This window comes from Schistocerca piceifrons, chromosome X (genome assembly GCF_021461385.2).
Source record: "Schistocerca piceifrons isolate TAMUIC-IGC-003096 chromosome X, iqSchPice1.1, whole genome shotgun sequence".
NCBI classification, from domain to species: domain Eukaryota; kingdom Metazoa; phylum Arthropoda; class Insecta; order Orthoptera; family Acrididae; genus Schistocerca; species Schistocerca piceifrons.
The window spans coordinates 943,716,773-943,731,408 of record NC_060149.1 but is presented as its reverse complement, the minus strand read 5'-3'; positions in this window follow the sequence as shown (position 1 = coordinate 943,731,408).

Genomic DNA, 14,636 nt, shown 5'->3' with positions numbered 1-14,636 from the left:
AACGAATTGAACCTATCCTGTGAGTACAGTTTGAGATTCCGATGCTTCACTTCAAGATTACTGTATACCTTGCACCTTCTTATAGACGATGAAAAACAGAAATTGTATCCGAATTTTATACAAAAGGCTCAATGCCGACTTAAGTACAAGAGGACTGACACTCTCCCCTCCTATGATTTGAACCACTCCTGTGAGTCCAGTTTTAGATTCGGATGCTTCACTTCAAGATTACTGTATACCTTGCACCTTCTTATTGACGATGAATCACAGAAATTACATCCGAATTTAATACAAAATGCACAATGCCGACTTAAGTACAAGAGGACAGACACTCTCACTTTCTATGATTTGAACCGCTCCTGTGAGTCCAGTTTTAGATTCCGATGCTTCACTTTAACATTACTGTATACCTTGCACCTTCTTATTGACGATGAAACACAGAAATTGCTCCCGAATTTAATACAAAAGGCACAAGGCCGACTTAAGTACAAGAGGACTGACACTCTCACTTACTATGATTTGAACCTCCCCAGTGAGCCCAGTTTTTGATTCCGATGCTTGACTTCAGGTTTACTGTATACCTTGCACCTTCTTATTGACGATGAAACACAGAAATTGCATCCGAATTGAATACAAGAGGCACAATGCCGACATAAGTACAAGAGGACTGACACTCTTACTTTCTATTATTTGAACCTCACCTGTGAGTCCAGTTTTAGATTCCGATGCTTCACTTCAGGTTTACTGTATACCTTGCAGCTTCTTATTGACGATGAAACACAGAAATTGCATCCGAATGTAATACAAAAGGCACAATGCCGACTTAAGTCCAAGAGGACTGACACTCTCACTTTCTACGTTTCGAACCTCTCCTGTAAGCCCAGTTTTAGATTCCGATGCTTCACTTCAAGATTACTGTATACCTTGTACCTTCTGACTGACGATGAAACACAGAAATTGCATCCGAATAAAATACAAAAGGCACAATGCCGACTGAAGTACAAGAAGATTGACACTCTCGCTTTCTATGATTTGAATCTCTCCTGTACGTACAGTTTTAGATTCCGATGCTTTACTTCAGGTTTACTGTATTCCTTGCACCTTCTTATTGACGATGAAACACAGAAATTGCATCCGAATTTAATACAAAAGGCACAATGCCGACGTAAGTACAAGAGGACTGACACTCTCACTTTCTACGATTTGAACCTCTACTGTGAGTCCAGTATTAGATTCCGATGCTTCACTTCAAGATTACAGTATTACTTGCACCTACTTATTGACGATGAAACACATAAATTGCATCCGAATTTAATACAAAAGGCATAATGCCGACCTAAGTAAAAGAGGACTGACACTCTCACTTTCTATGATTTGAACCACTCCTGTGAGTCCAGTTTTAGATTCCGATGCTGCACTTCAGGTATACTGTTTACCTTGGACCTTCTTATTGACGATGAAACACAGAAATTGCATCCGTATTTAATTCAAAAGAAACAATGCCGACTTAAGTAAAAAAGGACTGACACTCCCAATTTCTACGATTTGAACCTCTCCTGTGAGTCCAGTTTTAGATTCCGATGCTTCACTTCAGGTTTACTGTATACCTTGCACGTTCTTATTGACGATGAAACACATAGAAATTGCATCCGAATTTAAAACAAAAGGCACAATGCCGACTTAAGTACAAGAAGACTGACACTCTCACTTTCTATGATTTGAACCCCTCCTGTGAGTCCAGTTTTAGATTCCGATGCTTCACTTGAAGATTACTGTATTCCTTGCACTTTCTTATTGACGATGAAACACAGAAATTACATCCGAATTTAATACAAAGTGCACAATGCTGACTTAGGTACAAGAGGACTGACACTCTCACTTTCTATGATTTGAACCGCTCCTGTGAGTCCAGTTTTAGATTCCGATGCTTCACTTTAACATTACTGTATACCTTTCACCTTCTTATTGACGATGAAACACAGAAATTGCATCCGAATTTAATACAAAAGGCACAATGCAGACTTACGTACAAGAGGACTGACACTCTCACTTACTATGATTTGAACCTCCCCTGTGAGCCCAATTTGATTCCGATGCTTCACTTCTGGTTTACTGTATACCTTGCACCTTCTTGTTGACGATGAAACACAGAAATTGCATCTGAAATTGATACAAAAGGCACAATGCCGACTTAAGTACAAGCGGACTGACACTCTCACTTTCTACGGTTTGAACCTCTCCTGTGAGTCCAGTTTTAGATTCCGATGCTTCACTTCAAGATTACTGTATACCTTGCACCTTGTTATTGACGATGAAACACATAAATTGCGTCCAAATTTAATACAAAAAGCATAATGTGGACTTAAGTACAAGAGGACTGACACTCTCCCTTTCTACGATTTGAACCTCTCCTGTGAGTCCAGTTTTATATTCGGATGCTTCACTTCAAGATTACTGTACACCTTGCACCTACTTATTGACGATGAAACACAGAAATTGCTTCCGAGTCTATTACAAAAGGCAATATGCCGACCTAAGGACAATAGGACTGACAGTCTCAATTTCTATGATTTGAACCACTCCTGTGAGTCCAGTTTCAGATTCCGATGCTTCACTTCAGGTTTACTGTATCCCTTGGACCTTCTTATTGACGATGAAACACAGAGTTTGCATCCGAATTTAATACAAACGGCACAATGCTGCCTTAAGTACAAGAGGACTGACACTCTAACCTTCTATGTTTTGAACCTCTCGTGTAAGTCCACTTTTAGATTCCGATGCTTCACTTCATGTTTACTGTATACCTTGCACCTTCTTATTGACGATGAAACACATAGAAATTGCATCCGAATTTAAAACAAAAGGCACAATGCCGACTTAAGTACAAGAAGACTGACACTCTCACTTTCTATGAATTGAACCCCTCCTGTGAGTCCAGTTTTAGATTCCGATGCTTCACTTGAAGATTACTGTATTCCTTGCACTTTCTTATTGACGATGAAACACAGAAATTGCATCCGAATTCAATACAAAAGGCACAATGCCGACTTAAGTAAAAGAGGACTGACACTCTCACTTTCTATGATTTGAACCTCTCATGTGAGTCCAGTTCTTAGATTCCGATGCTTCACTTCAGGTTTACTGTATCCCTTGGACCTTCTTATTGACGATGAAACTCAGAAATTGCATTCGCATTTAATACAAAAGGTACGATGCCGACTTAAGTACTAGAGGTCTGACACTCTCACTTTCTACGATATGAACCTCTCCTGTGAGTCAAGTTTTAGATTCCGATGCTTCACTTCAGGTTTACTGTATTCCTTGCACCTTCTTATTGACGATGAAATTGCATCCGAATTAAATACAAAAGGCACAATGCCGACTGAAGTACAAGAAGACTGACACTCTCGCTTTCTATGATTTGAACCTCTCCTGTGAGTCCAGTTTTAGATTCCGATGCTTCACTTCAGGTTTACTGTATACCTTGCCCCTTCTTATTGACGATGAAACACAGAAAATAGATCCGAACTTAATACAAAAGGCACAATGCCGACTTAAGTACAAGGGGAGTGACACTCTCACTTTCAACGATTTGAACCTCTCCTGTGAGTGCAGTTTTAGATTCCGATGCTTCACTTCAGGTTTACTGTATACCTTGCACCTTCTTATTGTCGATGAAAGACAGAAATTGCATCCGAATGTAATACAAGAGGCACAATGCCGACATATGTACAAGAGGACTGACACTCTCAGTTTCTATGACTTGAACCTCACCTGTGAGTCCAGTTTTAGATTCCGAAGCTTCACTTCAGGTTTACTGTATAACTTGCACCTTCTTATTGACGATGAAACACAGGAATTGCATCCGAATTTAATACAAAAGTCACAATGCCGTCTTAAGTACAAGAAGACTGACACTCTCACTTTCTATGATTTGAACCTCTCCTGTGAGTCCAGTTTAAGATTCCGATACTTCACTTCAGCGTTACTGTATACCTTGCACCTTCTTATTGACGATGAAACACAGAGTTTGCATCCGAATTTGATACAAAAGGCACAATTCCGACTTTAGTACAAGAGGACTGACACTCTCACTTTCTATGATTTGAACCTCTCCTGTGAGTCCAGTTTTAGATTCCGATGCTTCACTTCAGGGATACGGTATTCCTTGCACCTTCTTATTGACGAAGAAACACAGAAATTGCATCCGACTTTAATACAAAAGGCACAATGCCGACTTAAGTACAAGAGGACAGACACTCTCACTTTCAACGAATTGAACCTATCCTGTGAGTAAAGTTTGAGATTCCAATGATTCACTTCAAGATTACTGTATACCTTGCACCTTCTTATAGACGATGAAAAACAGAAATTGTATCCGAATTTTATACAAAAGGCTCAATGCCGACTTAAGTACAAGAGGACTGACACTCTCCCTTCCTATGATTTGAACCACTCCTGTGAGTCCAGTTTTAGATTCCGATGCTTCACTTCAAGATTACTGTATACCTTGCACCTTCTTATTGACGATGAATCACAGAAATTACATCCGAATTTAATACAAAATGCACAATGCCGACTTAAGTACAAGAGGACTGACACTCTCACTTTCTATGATTAGAACCGCTCCTGTGAGTCCAGTTTTAGATTCCGATGCTTCACTTTAACATTACTGTATACCTTGCACCTTCTTATTGACGATGAAACACAGAAATTGCATTAGAATTTAATACAAAAGGCACAAGGCCGACTTAAGTACAAGAGGACTGACACTCTCACTAACTATGATTTGAACCTCCCCAGTGAGCCCAGTTTTTGATTCCGATGCTTGACTTCAGGTTTACTGTATACCTTGCACCTTCTTATTGACGATGAAACACAGAAATTGCATCCGAATTTAATACAAGAGGCACAATGCCGACATAAGTACAAGAGGACTGACACTCTCACTTTCTATTATTTGAACCTCACCTGTGAGTCCAGTTTTAGATTCCGATGCTTCACTTCAGGTTTACTGTATACCTTGCAGCTTCTTATTGACGATGAAACACAGAAATTGCATCCGAATGTAATACAAAAGGCACAATGCCGACTTAAGTCCAAGAGGACTGACACTCTCACTTTCTACGTTTCGAACCTCTCCTGTAAGCCCAGTTTTAGATTCCGATGCTTCACTTCAAGATTACTGTATACCTTGTACCTTTTGACTGACGATGAAACACAGAAATTGCATCCGAATTAAATACAAAAGGCACAATGCCGAATGAAGTACAAGAAGATTGACACTCTCGCTTTCTATGATTTGAACCTCTCCTGTGAGTCCAGTTTTAGATTCCGATGCTTCACTTCAGGTTTACTGTATTCCTTGCACCTTCTTATTGACGATGAAACACAGAAATTGCATCCGAATTTAATACGAAAGGCACAATGCCGACTTAAGTACAAGAGGACTGACACTCTCACTTTCTACGATTTGAACCTCTCCTGTGAGTCCAGTTTTAGATTCCGATGCTTCACTTCAGGGATACGGTATTCCTTGCACCTTCTTATTGACGAAGAAACACAGAAATTGCATCCGACTTTAATACAAAAGGCACAATGCCGACTTAAGTACAAGAGGACAGACACTCTCACTTTCAACGAATTGAACCTATCCTGTGAGTAAAGTTTGAGATTCCGATGATTCACTTCAAGATTACTGTATACCTTGCACCTTCTTATAGACGATGAAAAACAGAAATTGTATCCGAATTTTATACAAAAGGCTCAATGCCGACTTAAGTACAAGAGGACTGACACTCTCCCTTCCTATGATTTGAACCACTCCTGTGAGTCCAGTTTTAGATTCCGATGCTTCACTTCAAGATTACTGTATACCTTGCACCTTCTTATTGACGATGAATCACAGAAATTACATCCGAATTTAATACAAAATGCACAATGCCGACTTAAGTATAAGAGGACTGACACTCTCACTTTCTATGATTTGAACCGCTCCTGTGAGTCCAGTTTTAGATTCCGATGCTTCACTTTGACATTACTGTATACCTTGCACCTTCTTATTGACGATGAAACACAGAAATTGCATTAGAATTTAATACAAAAGGCACAAGGCCGACTTAAGTACAAGAGGACTGACACTCTCACTAACTATGATTTGAACCTCCCCAGTGAGCCCAGTTTTTGATTCCGATGCTTGACTTCAGGTTTACTGTATACCTTGCACCTTCTTATTGACGATGAAACACAGAAATTGCATCCGAATTTAATACAAGAGGCACAATGCCGACATAAGTACAAGAGGACTGACACTCTCACTTTCTATTATTTGAACCTCACCTGTGAGTCCAGTTTTAGATTCCGATGCTTCACTTCAGGTTTACTGTATACCTTGCAGCTTCTTATTGACGATGAAACACAGAAATTGCATCCGAATGTAATACAAAAGGCACAATGCCGACTTAAGTCCAAGAGGACTGACACTCTCACTTTCTACGTTTCGAACCTCTCCTGTAAGCCCAGTTTTAGATTCCGATGCTTCACTTCAAGATTACTGTATACCTTGTACCTTCTGACTGACGATGAAACACAGAAATTGCATCCGAATTAAATACAAATGCACAATGCCGAATGAAGTACAAGAAGATTGACACTCTCGCTTTCTATGATTTGAACCTCTCCTGTGAGTCCAGTTTTAGATTCCGATGCTTCACTTCAGGTTTACTGTATTCCTTGCACCTTCTTATTGACGATGAAACACAGAAATTGCATCCGAATTTAATACGAAAGGCACAATGCCGACTTAAGTACAAGAGGACTGACACTCTCACTTTCTACGATTTGAACCTCTACTGTGAGTCCAGTATTAGATTCCGATGCTTCACTTCAAGATTACTGTATTACTTGCACCTACTTATTGACGATGAAACACATAAATTGCATCCGAATTTAATACAAAAGGCATAATGCCGACCTAAGTAAAAGAGGACTGACACTCTCACTTTCTATGATTTGAACCACTCCTGTGAGTCCAGTTTTAGATTCCGAAGCTGCACTTCAGGTATACTGTTTACCTTGGACCTTCTTATTGACGATGAAACACAGAAATTGCATCCGAATTTAATACAAAAGGCACAATGCAGACTTACGTACAAGAGGACTGACACTCTCACTTACTATGATTTGAACCTCCCCTGTGAGCCCAATTTGATTCCGATGCTTCACTTCTGGTTTACTGTATACCTTGCACCTTCTTGTTGACGATGAAACACAGAAATTGCATCCGAAATTGATACATAAGGCACAATGCCGACTTAAGTACAAGTGGACTGACACTCTCACTTTCTACGGTTTGAACCTCTCCTGTGAGTCTAGTTTTAGATTCCGATGCTTCACTTCAAGATTACTGTATACCTTGCACCTTGTTATTGACGATGAAACACATAAATTGCGTCCAAATTTAATACAAAAAGCACAATGTGGACTTAAGTACAAGAGGACTGACACTCTCCCTTTCTACGATTTGAACCTCTCCTGTGAGTCCAGTTTTATATTCGGATGCTTCACTTCAAGATTACTGTATACCTTGCACCTACTTATTGACGATGAAACACAGAAATTGCTTCCGAGTCTATTACAAAAGGCAATATGCCGACCTAAGTACAATAGGACTGACAGTCCCAATTTCTATGATTTGAACCACTCCTGTGAGTCCAGTTTTAGATTCCGATGCTTCACTTCAGGTTTACTGTATCCCTTGGACCTACTTATTGACGATGAAACACAGAGTTTGCATCCGAATTTAATACAAACGGCACAATGCTGCCTTAAGTACAAGAGGACTGACACTCTAACCTTCTATGTTTTGAACCTCTCGTGTAAGTCCACATTTAGATTCCGATGCTTCACTTCATGTTTACTGCATACCTTCCACCTTCTTATTGACGATGAAACACATAGAAATTGCATCCGAATTTAAAACAAAAGGCACAATGCCGACTTAAGTACAAGAAGACTGACACTCTCACTTTCTATGATTTGAACCCCTCCTGTTAGTCCAGTTTTAGATTCCGATGCTTCACTTGAAGATTACTGTATTCCTTGCACTTTCTTATTGACGATGAAACACAGAAATTGCATCCGAATTCAATACAAAAGGCACAATGCCGACTTAAGTAAAAGAGGACTGACACTCTCACTTTCTATGATTTGAACCTCTCATGTGAGTCCAGTTCTTAGATTCCGATGCTTCACTTCAGGTTTACTGTATCCCTTGGACCTTCTTATTGACGATGAAACTCAGAATTAGCATTCGAATTTAATACAAAAGGTACGATGCCGACTTAAGTACTAGAGGTCTGACACTCTCACTTTCTACGATATGAACCTCTCCTGTGAGTCAAGTTTTAGATTCCGATGCTTCACTTCAGGTTTACTGTATTCCTTGCACCTTCTTATTGACGATGAAAATGCATCCGAATAAAATACAAAAGGCACAATGCCGACTGAAGTACAAGAAGACTGACACTCTCGCTTTCTATGATTTGAACCTCTCCTGTGAGTCCAGTTTTAGATTCCGATGCTTCACTTCAGGTTTACTGTATACCTTGCCCCTTCTTATTGACGATGAAACACAGAAATTAGATCCGAACTTAATACAAAAGGCACAATGCCGACTTAAGTACAAGGGGAGTGACACTCTCACTTTCAACGATTTGAACCTCTCCTGTGAGTCCAGTTTTAGATTCCGATGCTTCACTTCAGGTTTACTGTATACCTTGCACCTTCTTATTGACGATGAAAGACAGAAATTGCATCCGAATGTAATACAAGAGGCACAATGCCGACATAAGTACAAGAGGACTGACACTCTCAGTTTCTATGACTTGAACCTCACCTGTGAGTCCAGTTTTAGATTCCGATGCTTCACTTCAGGTTTACTGTATAACTTGCACCTTCTTATTGATGATGAAACACAGAAATTGCATCCGAATTTAATACAAAAGTCACAATGCCGTCTTAAGTACAAGAAGACTGACACTCTCACTTTCTATGATTTGAACCTCTCCTGTGAGTCCAGTTTTAGATTCCGATACTTCACTTCAGCGTTACTGTATACCTTGCACCTTCTTATTGACGATGAAACACAGAGTTTGCATCCGAATTTAATACAAAAGGCACAAATCCGACTTTAGTACAAGAGGACTGACACTCTCACTTTCTATGATTTGAACCTCTCCTGTGAGTCCAGTTATAGATTCCGATGCTTCACTTCAGGGATACGGTATTCCTTGCACCTTCTTATTGACGAAGAAACACAGAAATTGCATCCGACTTTAATACAAAATGCACAATGCCGACTTAAGTACAAGAGGTCAGACACTCTCACTTTCAACGAATTGAACCTATCCTGTGAGTAAAGATTGAGATTCCGATGCTTCACTTCAAGATTACTGTATACCTTGCACCTTCTTATAGACGATGAAAAACAGAAATTGTATCCGAATTTTATACAAAAGGCTCCATGCCGACTTAAGTACAAGAGGACTGACACTCTCCCTTCCTATGATTTGAACCACTCCTGTGAGTCCAGTTTTAGATTCCGATGCTTCACTTCAAGATTACTGTATACCTTGCACCTTCTTATTGACGATGAATCACAGAAATTACATCCTAATTTAATACAAAATGCACAATGCCGACTTAAGTACAAGAGGACTGACACTCTCACTTTCTATGATTTGAACCGCTCCTGTGAGTCCAGTTTTAGATTCCGATGCTTCACTTTAACATTACTGTATACCTTGCACCTTCTTATTGACGATGAAACACAGAAATTGCATCCGAATTTAATACAAAAAGCACAAGGCCGACTTAAGTACAAGAGGACTGACACTCTCACTTACTATGATTTGAACCTCCCCAGTGAGCCCAGTTTTTGATTCCGATGCTTGACTTCTGGTTTACTGTATACCTTGCACCTTCTTATTGACGATGAAACACAGAAATTGCATCCGAATTTAATACAAGAGGCACAATGCCGACATAAGTACAAGAGGACTGACACTCTCACTTTCTATTATTTGAACCTCACCTGTGAGTCCAATTTTAGATTCCGATGCTTCACTTCAGGTTTACTGTATACCTTGCAGCTTCTTATTGACGATGAAACACAGAAATTGCATCCGAATGTAATACAAAAGGCACAATGCCGACTTAAGTCCAAGAGGACTGACACTCTCACTTTCTACGTTTCGAACCTCTCCTGTAAGCCCAGTTTTAGATTCCGATGCTTCACTTCAAGATTACTGTATACCTTGTACCTTCTGACTGACGATGAAACACAGAAATTGCATCCGAATTAAATACAAAAGGCACAATGCCGACTGAAGTACAAGAAGATTGACACTCTCGCTTTCTATGATTTGAACCTCTCCTGTGAGTCCAGTTTTTGATTCCGATGCTTCACTTCAGGTTTACTGTATTCCTTGCACCTTCTTATTGACGATGAAACACAGAAATTGCATCCGAATTTAATACAAAAGGCACAATGCCGACTTAAGTACAAGAGGACTGACACTCTCAGTTTCTACGATTTTAACCACTCCTTTGAGTCCAGTTTTAGATTCCGATGCTTCACTTCAAGATTACTGTATACCTTGCACCTTCTTATTGACGTTGAAACACAGAAATTGAATCCGAAATTAATACAAAAGGCACAATGCCGACTTAAGTACAAGCGGACTGACACTCTCACTTTCTACGATTTGAACTTCTCCTGTGAGTCCAGTTTTAGATTCCGATGCTTCACTTCAAGATTACTGTATACCTTGCACCTTGTTATAGACGATGAAACACATATATTGCATCCAAATTTAATACAAAAAGCACAATGTGGACTTAAGTACAAGAGGACTGACACTCTCCCTTTCTACGATTTGAACCTCTCCTGTGAGTCCAGTTTTAGTTTCGGATGCTTCACTTCAAGATTACTGTATACCTTGCACCTACTTATTGATGATGAAACACTGAAATTGCTTCCGAGTCTATTACAAAAGGCACAGTGCCGACCTAAGTACAAGAGGACTGACACTCTCAATGTCTATGATTTGAACCACTCCTGTGAGTCCAGTTTTAGATTTCGATGCTTCACTTTAGGATTTCGGTATCCCTTGGACCTTGTTATTGACGATGAAACACAGAGTTTGCATCCGAATTTAATACAAAAGGCACAATGCTGACTTAAGTACAAGAGGACTGACACTCTAACTTTCTATATTTTGAACCTCTCCTGTAAGTCCAGTTTTAGATTCCGGTGCTTCACTTCAGGTTTACTGTATCCCTTGGACCTTCTTATTGACGATGAAACACAGAAATTCCATTCGAATTTAATACAAAAGGTACAATGCCGACTTAAGTACTAGAGTTCTGACACTCTCACTTTCTACGTAATGAACCTCTCCTGTGCGTCAAGTTTTAGATTCCGATGCTTCACTTCAAGATTACTGTATTACTTGGACCTCCTTATTGACGATGAAACACAGAAATTGCATCCGAATTAAATGCAAACGGCACAATGCCTACTTAAGTACAAGAGGACTGACACTCACTTTCTACGATTTGAACCTCTCCTGTGAGTAGAGTTATAGATTCCGATGCTTCACTTCAAGATTACTGTATACCTTGCACCATCTTATTGACGATGAACAACAGAAATTGTATCCGAATTGAATACAAAAGGCACAATGCCGACATAAGTACAAGAGGACTGACACTCTCACATTCTATGATTTGAACTTCTCCTGTGAGTCCAGTTTTAGATTCCGATGAGTCACTTCAAGATTACTGTATACCTTGCACTTTCTTATTGACGATGAAACACAGAAATTGCATCCGAATTTATTACAAAAGGCACAATGCCGACTTAAGTACAAGAGGACTGTCACTCTTACGTTCAACGATTTGAACCTCTCCTGTGAGTCCAGTTTTAGATTCCGGTGCTTCACTTTAAGATTACTGTATCCCTTGGACCTTTTTATTGACGATGAAACACAGAAATTGCATCCGAATTAAATGCAAACGGCACAATGCCTACTTAAGTACAAGAGGACTGACACTCACTTTCTACGATTTGAACCTTTCCTGTGAGTAAAGTTATGTATTCCGATGCTTCACTTCAAGATTACTGTATACCTTGCACCATCTTATTGACGATGAAAAACAGAAATTGTATCCGAATTTAATACAAAAGGCACAATGCGGACTAAAGTACGAGTGGATTGACACTCTCACTTTCTACGATTTGAACCTCTCCTGTGAGTCCAGTTTTAGATTCCGATGCTTCACTTCAAGATTACTGTATCCCTTGCACCTACTTATTGACGATGAATTACAGAAATTGGATCCGAGCTTATTACAAAAGGCACAATGCCGTCCTAAGTACAAGAGGCATGACACTCTCACTTTCTACGATTTGAACCCTTCCTGTGAGTCCAGTTTTAGATTCCGGTGCTTCACTTCAAGATTACTGTATCCCTTGGATCTTCTTATTGAAGATGAAACACAGAAATTGCATCCGAATTTAATACAAAAGGCACAATGCCGACTTAAGTACAAGTGGATTGACACTCTCACTTTCTACGATTTGAACCTCTCCTATGAGTCCAGTTTTAGATTCCGATGCTTCACTTCAAGATTACTGTATACCTTGCGCCTTCTTATTGACGACGAAACACAGAAATTGCATCCGAATTTAATACAAAATGCACAATGCCGACTTAAGTACAAGAGGACTGACACTCTCACATTCTATGATTTGAACCTCTCCTGTGAATCCAGTTTTAGATTCCGATGCTTCACTTCAACATTACTGTATACCTTGCTCCCTCTTATTGACGATGAAACACAGATTTTGCATCCGAATTTAATACAAAAAGCACAATGCCGGCTTAAGTACAAGGGGATTGACACTCTCACTTTCTATGATTTAAACCTCTCCTGTGAGTCCAATTTTAGATTCCGATGCTTCACTTCAGGTTTACTGTATACCTTTCACCTCCTTATTGACGATGAAACACAGAAATTGCATCCGAATTAATTACAAAAAGCACAATGCCGACTTAAGTACAAGAGGACTGACACTCTCACTTTCTTCGATTTGAACTTCTCCTGTGAGTCCAGTTTCAGATTGCGATGCTTCACTTCAGGTTTACTGTATGCCTTGCACCATCTTATTGAAGATGAAACACAGAAATTGCACCCGAATTTAATACAAAAAGCACAATGCCGACTTTAGCATAGGAGGACTGACACTCTCACCTTCTACGATTTGAACCACTCCTGTGAGTCCAGTTTTAGATTCCGATGCTTCACTTCAGGTTTACTGTATACTTTGCACCTTCTTATCTACGTTGAAACACAGAAATTGGATCCGAATTTAATACAAATGGCAAAATGCCGACTTAAAAAAAAGACGACTGACACTCTCACTTTCTACGATTTGAACCTCTCCTGTGAGTCCAGTTTTAGATTCCGATGATTCACTTCAGGTTTAATGTATACCTTGCACCTTCTTCTTGACGATTAAACACAGAAATTGAATCCGAAATTAATATAAAAGGCTTAATGCCGACTTAAGTACAAGAGGACTGTCACTCTCACTTTCTACGATTTGAACCTCTCCTGTGAGTCCAGTTTTAGATTCCGATGCTTTACTTCAGGTTTACTGTATACTTTGCACCTTCTTATCGACGTTGAAACACAGAAATAGGATCCGAATTTAATACAAATGGCACAATGCCGACTTAAGTAAAAGACGACTGACACTCTCACTTTCTACGATTTGAACCTCTCCTGTGAGTCCAGTTTTAGAATCCGATGATTCACGTCAGATTTACTGTATACCATGCACCTTCTTATTGACGATGAAATATAGAAATTGCATCTGAATTTAGTACAAAATGCACAATGCCGACTTCAGTACAAGAGGACTGACAATCTCACTTTCTACGATTTGAACCTCTCCTGTGAGTCCAGTATTAGATTCCAATGCTTCACATCAACATTATTGTATACCTTGCAATTTCTTATTGACCATGAAACACAGAAATTGCATCCGAATTTAATACAAAAGGCACAATGCCGACTTAAGTACAAGAGGTCTGACACTCTCATTCCTATGATTTGAACCTCTCCTGTGAGTCCAGTTTTAGATTCCGATGATTCACTTCAGGTTTACTGTATCCCTTGGACCTTCTTATTGACGATGAAACACAGAGTTTGCATCCGAATTTAATACAAAACGCACAATGCCGACTTAAGTACAAGAGGAGTGACACTCTCACTTTCTACGATTTGAACCTCTTTTGTGAGTCCAGTTTTAGATTCCGATGCTTCACTTCAGGTATACTGTATACCTTGCACCTTCTTATTGACGATGAAACACAGAAATTGCATCCGAATTTTATACAAAAGGCACAATGCCGACTTAAGTACAGGAGGTCTGACACTCATACTTTCTACGATATGAACCTCTCCTGTGAGTGAAGTTTTAGATTCCGATGCTTCACTTCAGGTTTACTGTATACCTTGCACCTTCTTATTGACGATGAAACACAGAAATTGCATCCGAAATTAAT